This window comes from Engystomops pustulosus, chromosome 2 (assembly GCF_040894005.1).
Source record: "Engystomops pustulosus chromosome 2, aEngPut4.maternal, whole genome shotgun sequence".
In the NCBI taxonomy this organism is placed as follows: domain Eukaryota; kingdom Metazoa; phylum Chordata; class Amphibia; order Anura; family Leptodactylidae; genus Engystomops; species Engystomops pustulosus.
In genome coordinates this window covers 127,669,741-127,675,740 of record NC_092412.1, presented here as the reverse complement: position 1 = coordinate 127,675,740, position 6,000 = coordinate 127,669,741, and the positions used below count along the sequence as shown (strand labels likewise).

Here is a 6,000-nt window from a genome sequence, read left to right as displayed (position 1 = left end):
CACTTAGATTCTGGTCTGCGGTGGTCTAGGGGGTTCACTGACCCTGTGCCCTTACGCAGTACTGCTACCAGCTCCCATTGTGGTTCCTCACCTTCCCCTTATATTGTGGTCCCTCATCTCTCCCTCATATTGTGGCCTCCTCTCTTCTCCCAGTCATATTGTGGTCCCTCTCATCTCCCTCTCATATTGTGACATCTCACCTCCCGCTCATATTGTGACCTCTCACTGCCCCCTGATATAGTGGTCCCTCATCTCCCCTTGCTATTGTGAGCTGTCATCTCCCCCCCCTCATATTGTGGCTTTTCTCCTCTCCACTCATATTGTGGCTTCTCTCATCTCCCCCTCATATCGACTCCTCTAATTTTCTCCTCATATTGTGGCCACACTCATCTCCCCCTCATATTCTGGTCCCTCACCTCAACCTTATATAGTGGCCTCCTTATTATGTAGGGCTGTATATATTTATTACAGGGGGATTGTATATACCCTGTTTCCCCTAAAATATGCCTACTCCTCCACGCTACGCCTGCTCCTCCACGAACGCCTGCTCCTCCACGCGAAGCTTGCTCCTTCACAAAACGCCTACTCCTCCACACTACGCCTACTGCTCCGTGCTACGCCTACTCCTCCGCTCTATGCCTACTGCTCCGTGCTACGCCTACTCCTCCACTCTATGCCTCCACGCTACGCCTACTCCTCCACGCTACTACACTTAACAGATTGCACTTAAAAGTGCGGCTGTGGGGAATAGGGAAAACGGACAATGGTGTGGTAATCTTGTTTTTTGGGGTACAGTAAAGCGACAGATAACTAGCACAACTTTCCCCAACATCATCAATCACAAAATAGCGATGTTGGAGAGCGTTGGGCTAGTAAGATCTGCCCATAAATCGTCACAGATCGCTGTCATTGACCACTCTGTATTGACTGGCCAGTGGCAACGATTAATGTCACAGGACCAATCAGATTGGTCCTGTGATGTCATCGGATGGGTGTCAGCTAGCGATGCCAACACCTCCCACCAAGGTGTCACCCTGTCTCGCGATGTCACTGTGCTCAGCATTCGATATATCAAATGCGGAGCGTAAATAGGTACAATTTTTGTGTGTGTGTGTTTTTACTTTATATGTCCCCCATGAGGTCATAAAGGACCACTGGGGGACATTTTCACTTTTTTCTTTACATTTTACTTTATTATTTATTTTTTTTGCTTTTGCAAGTTTTCCCCTGTAACTGAGGCATCTATAAGAGCCTCAGTAACAGGGGAAATGACCACCTGTCACTGGGGTGTGTGATCAGAGCTGTATTGGGTCTAATTAGACCCAGCAGCTCTGTTTAACCCCTCTAGACTATAGAATCTATGGAGCCATTGCATTCAGCGTAATGCACGGGGGAGCGGAGAAGCGGTAAAGAACCGCATCCCCCTTCTCCCTAGGGCAGTGATGGCAAACCTTTTAGGGTGAAGACACACATGGCGTTTTTGGGCCGTTTTTACTAAGTGCGTTTTCAGATCGTTAAAAATGCATGCGTTAAAAAACGCATCCGTTTTTTTAAAAACGCATCCGTTTTTTGAAAACGCATGCTTTTTTGTCCGTTTTTCATTGCGCAATTTCGGGAAAATGGACAAAAACGCATGCGTTTTTAACTATCTGAAAACGCACTTAGTAAAAACGGCCCAAAAACGCCATGTGTGTCTTCACCCTTAGAGGCCGAGTGCCCAAACTACAACCAAGACCCACTTATTTATCGCAAAGTGCCAACACAGAAATTTAATTTGTGATTTATACTCCCTTCTCTGTCACAGCTTTCATTGATACCAGCACCCTCAGGACACCAATAAAGCAGAATATAGAAGAAATTTGGATGATCATTGTAGCTTCCCTCCAGGGTCCCATAAACAGGAAGAATTGTCAGGGCCGGAGCAGGAGCTACAATGATAATCCAGATCTGTCCACACCTTCCCAATCCTCCAGTGGTCTCAGGTAGAGCTGTCACTTTAAAATAGCTCTGTGCACAGCAAGTCCTGGGTTGTCTGGGACTGCAGGAAGATACCTGGAGTCATCTCTGGTGATGGCTTGGGTGCCCACAGAAAGGGCTCTGAGTGCCACCTCTGGCACCAGTGCCATAGGTTAGCCACCACTGCCCTAGGGTCTCCCGGTGCCTCTGACACCTGTAGACCAGGTCCTGCTCCTGCTATTAGCGTCTAAAGTCAGTAGGCGGTCCCAAAGAAGTTAATGGTGTCAAATGTTATTTGTGTATTTATATAATTGTATATGTTTTTGTATGGATTTGTGGGTGTATTTTAATGTATGTTGTAAAATAGCGGTTTTATAGTGACAGTAATATTTTCCCCTATGGGAGTAATAAAGTTATTATTCTATTCTAAATAATGGCAAGACCATTACACAAGCTCTTTACCTCGTGTCACCCCCTCATCCTCATAGACTGTAAGTTGTGAGCAGGGCCCTCACTCCTAATGTTCCATATGACTGTTTGTAGTCTATAATGTAATATTGCATTTGTATATGTCCCCCATGATTTGCAAAGCGCTACGGAATTTAATGGTGCTATATAAATAAAATTATAATTAATAAATTATTATTGTGTTTTAAATCACATTTTAGGTGCATCTGGAGAATCTCCGCCCGGAATGTCTGTATTCAGAAGTCAGGGAGGAGATTCCTCAGATGCGCCTAAAATGTAATTCAATATTGTGAATGTGGATGTAAGGTCCAGCATCAGGTAGGACCTATTGAAATCAGTATGTCACGGGTGTCCCTGCGATCCATGCCTCGTATCGCAGGCACACCCATGCTCCTCTCCGTGGTGGCGCCCGGTCCCTACCACACTCACCTCTCCAAGTGCACCGGCACTCGCAGATTTAAAGGGCCAGCGCACCGCTGATTGGCGCTGGCCACTTCCAGGTTTTCTTTAAAAGCCGTCTTCTCCCATCAACCCCCGCTAGATCTTTGCGCTTATATGCCTCAGAGAAAGCTCTCACTGCGATTTCCCAGGGTTCCTTCTCTGACCTCCCGTTGTGATCCTGGATCTGACCCTGACCTTGCATCTCTGCTGCCAGCCCTGAAAAATTAAAACAATTCAGCTGCACCAGTTAAGAAAAAATCAGGTGCTCAACCTTCAGGTTTGTTAAATCCGCCAGCCCTGACTATCTGCTTGTTCCTGACTCCAAGACTGCCTGCTGAATTCGACCTTGGCTGCCACCGCGGACAAGTCGCACCAGTGGAACAACTTGGTGGCACCCTGCCGCAGCAAGACCATCCTGCTTTGCGGCGGGCTCTGGTGAAGACCGGGTACCACTTATATTCCAGTCTGCGGTGGTCTAGGGGGTTCACTGCCCTGACACAGTACTGCTGCCAGCTCCCATTGTGGTTCCTCACCTTCCCCTTATATTGTGGTCCCTCATCTCTCCCTCATATTGTGGCCTCCTCTCTTCTCCCAGTCATATTGTGGTCCCTCTCATCTCCCCCTCATATTGTGGCTTCCTCTCATCTCCCCCTCATATTGACTCCTCTAATTTTCTCCTCATATTGTGGCCACACTCATCTCCCCCTCATATTCTGTTCGCTCACCTCAACCTTATATAGTGGCCTCCTTATTATGTAGGGCTATATATATTTATTACAGGGCGATTGTATATACCCTGTTTCCCCTAAAATAGGACATCCCCCGAAAATAAGACCTAGTACAATTTTGTTCAAGCTTAGAAATATAAGGCCTCCCCTGCAAATAAGACCTATTGGTCTTCATTGCAATAGCTCCCCCCCCCCCCAACATACATTAGTATTAATAGATCTTTTACATGCTGCAAATGGTTGTGAAATTCATTATGAAATAAGTTTGGAGAGTTACATGGATGTTAGAGAATTAGATTTTTTTGTTCAACAATAAATTGGAATTCTTTTTCATGGAAATATAAGACATCCCCTGAAAATAAGACCTAGTGCTTCTTTAGGAGCAAAAATTAATATAAGACGCAGTGTTATTTTTGGGGAAACAGGGTATGTTTTAATAGCAATATTTACTTGCTATTTAATTGTGGAGAGGGCTCTCTCCAGTCTGTGCCCAGGGGCTCCACCACCCTTAATCCGGACCTGGGGTAGTATGTACAAACCATACAAAGGTAGTGTACATAAACTATACAAAGGTAGTTTAGGGGGTAGTATTTAGAGGTAGTAAAGAGGGGTAATATATACAAAGTATACAGAGGTAGTATACATGAACTATACAAAGGTAGTATAGAAGTAGTATACTTAAAGTAATCAGAGGTAGTATAGAGGGTGTAGTATTTAGAGGTAGTATACATGAACTATTCAGAGATAGTATACAGAGGATGTTTGCCCACATTTAAATTCATTGAACCAATATCTAACCGTGGCCATAGATGGTGAAATGTCCCCATAAACATCATAAAACTTTGCTTTTATCTCCTCGCATTTTTTCCCATCCAAAACCAAAAAGCGAATTACCGAACAATATTGCTCTTTTTCCATCTAAGTGAAAATCACGAAACATGTCTTACTCAAATGGATGCCAAATCCGAACTAGTATACATGGTAGTATAGGTAGTGATACATGAACGTTATAGAAGCGCTACTTATACAGGGCTAGCATGGAGAATAGCACATTTCAGAAGGAGAAAAGTCTGAGAATTACATGAAGGTCGTGCACACGGAAAACCCCTCCCTCCAGCATCCATTGTGACACCAGCACTTCCCAGTTTCCCCAGTACACTCCAGCTCCACAATCTCTAGTCTCTACACCCTCCTTCCCTTCAGGCCGTACCCTGTGTAGCAAGGAAACGGCAGAGGAGTGTCACGTGACAGCTAGATGCCACGTGACTCCGACGTCAGCTTTACCAGGTGCCGCTGCCTTCTAGACACGGCCGAGCACCGAGAGAGGCAGCGAGGAGACGGTTCCAGGCTCATGTGAGTGCACTGCCCCTGTCACTGTCCCCCAGAGGAGCTCGCGCGTTCCCTCACCCTCCATGCTAGAGCTCCGTGGTGTCCGGCCTGTCCCCGGGGCACAGGTTAGCCAGTAGGCTCGGGTGCGCGGTGTGTGAGTCTTCAGGGAAGTAGTTGTGCTGTGTGGGGGATACGGAGCCAGTGCTGGTAGTTTCTCTAGAGATCCTCGGGCTTGTTAGTCATCAGTGACTCTCCCCAGCACTCCTCGTCAGGGACAGGGGCTGACAGGTGGTGACACGTCTGTTGTCACTGATGATTGCGAGGTGGAGTACATCCATGAGCCAACTTGTCACAGGACAACAAGACATACAGGCAGAGCATGCACAAAGTTTCATCCCCTCTAGATCTGTCACATGATGCCCATCATCATCTTATACATTGTTTCATTTTTATTTCACACACCCTAGTGTACTTTAAACCCAGGTTGACTAATCTATCCTACCAATGTATGAGTATATTGTACGTGATCTGTTACAAAGTGCCACCAGCACATTGTAACAGATGTTCTGATATGACAAGTCCTTGTGTCTTACAAAAAGACACCAGGCTGTCATGGTGATGGATTGTTACTCCCCAATGATGTCACGGGGAGAGCAGCGATCACAGCCAATATGGTGGTACTGGGGATGTGTAAAAGGTTAAAGCCTGTGATTGGTGCTGGCAGCAATATGCAGCGAACACCCAACCTGTATTGAGAGGGCTCCGCTCCTGAGCGTTCTCCATACACCCAGGAATGGGTTAAAGTGGCTTTGGCCCTTGATCATTTTTCTTATGCTATGTGGGTTGCGACAATTGAAGCACATAGGGTGTGGACTGGCATCAATGTGCGCCTAAATGGAAAGTCACATTTCTTATGTTCCTGCCCTGTGTTCATTTGGTGCAGTGGAAAGTCACAAAACCATATTTGCGCTACAACTGTGCCAAAATGATGCCAAACATAGCCAGAAAACAATGATACATCACCCTTAATGAATCAAATTAACTCCATCAAGACAGTGAATCATAATACTGCCCCCCC

General features: G+C 46.0%; 1 protein-coding gene across 5 annotated transcripts in view; it reads left to right on the top strand.

Annotated features, from left to right (window-relative positions):
• Positions 1 to 4,776: 4,776 nt before the first annotated feature.
• Positions 4,777 to 6,000, top strand: part of DTX2 (deltex E3 ubiquitin ligase 2) — a 53,727-nt gene continuing 52,503 nt past the window's right edge. For 2 of the 5 annotated variants that reach the window (XM_072136339.1, XM_072136337.1), the window contains exon 1: positions 4,777 to 4,946. The gene's annotated coding sequence lies outside the window, so the exon portion shown is untranslated. Of the gene's footprint in view, positions 4,947 to 5,227; positions 5,246 to 6,000 lie in introns of those variants that run through there. The other 3 variants (XM_072136341.1, XM_072136340.1, XM_072136338.1) reach the window with 2 other exon arrangements.